This window comes from Dichomitus squalens, assembly GCF_000275845.1.
Source record: "Dichomitus squalens LYAD-421 SS1 unplaced genomic scaffold DICSQscaffold_7, whole genome shotgun sequence".
In the NCBI taxonomy this organism is placed as follows: Eukaryota; Fungi; Basidiomycota; class Agaricomycetes; order Polyporales; family Polyporaceae; genus Dichomitus; species Dichomitus squalens.
In genome coordinates, this window is record NW_006766889.1 from 142,054 (window position 1) to 143,295 (window position 1,242).

A 1,242-nucleotide genomic window follows, 5' to 3' on the forward strand; every position below is an offset into this window, starting at 1 on the left:
AGTTCGAGGGCAAGCGGGCAAGCGGGCACAAATGGGATTCGCGTTTGGCCGGTGCAAACGCGTGCCGTACATAGTACATACAATAGACCTTATATACACAGTAGAATAGGGGTAGATAAGGGCGCGGGTATCCGTCGGGGGGCGGGACCTGTGGCGCTCGTTCCGCGAGCTCGCCATCTTGACGCCAGGATTCCAACACATCCCCTCGAGCGAGCGCGGGCAACGAGCGAAGGGTAACAAACAAATCAAGCGGGACGGGGATAATGGAAACAGCGAGCAAGGAAGGAGGGGTTGTGTCCGCACAAATAAGGGATAACGTACGATAAGTCTAATGCATCCCCTTAATTGGGCATTTACCAAACTTCTATCTCCTTCTCGGCAAGAAGCTGATCGGCGCTAACGGTTGCCGAAAACGCGTAATGGGCCTCTTCAGTCTTAAGCTCGGGGCAGTCGCGCTGATAGTGACCCTTCTTGGAGCACTTGAAGCAGGTGATGCGCTCGAGCGGGGTGCGGGGCTTCGTGTAAGCAGCGAGGGCAGCTTCGGAGTCATGATGCGGTGGGTGGAGGGACAGTTGGCGCGACTCTTCATTAAGTAAGCGGGTGATGACATAATCGATGGTACTAGTGTGACCCCAGAAGCGACGGCCCAGAATGTATTTCGTGCATATCTCCATCGCATCTTCCCCCATAAATCTCGAATTTGGCACACTTAATCTGTATTGTAGACGGTATATACCCGTCAAATATGACGGCAATCGGTGGAATTTTGCTTCGAGCATCGTGGAATTACACGTCTGACCCCAGAAACGACGGAAAGGCGCCCACAGATTGTCACCAATGGTCACGGTGCCGAAGACTGCCGATTTAAACACCGCCATTATCAGTCGTCTGATAACGACGTTGGCGGAGGGAACACTAGTCGAGGCGCTCATAATCAAAGTCAGCCTTATCTCGGTCAGTGGCTGAATGTCACGCTCGAGAGACCCCCTTCCCATTCCTCAAGTACCGCAATCCGTAATCCTTCGGAAACTGAATAATTATACTCAGTGCACATGTTCAAAACACTTCCTGGAGTTACAAGAAGATCGGCAGGGCCGATCTCTTTGTGGCAATACAACAAGGTTAGTAAACCCCTGGAACCCTACCCAGATTGACGTTTATCGGGAGCAAATTCCTCCAGATTTCCTTCGTTCTTTTTGGGAGTGATAGTACAGAAGCACATAGTTTTATTGTAGCGTTTGT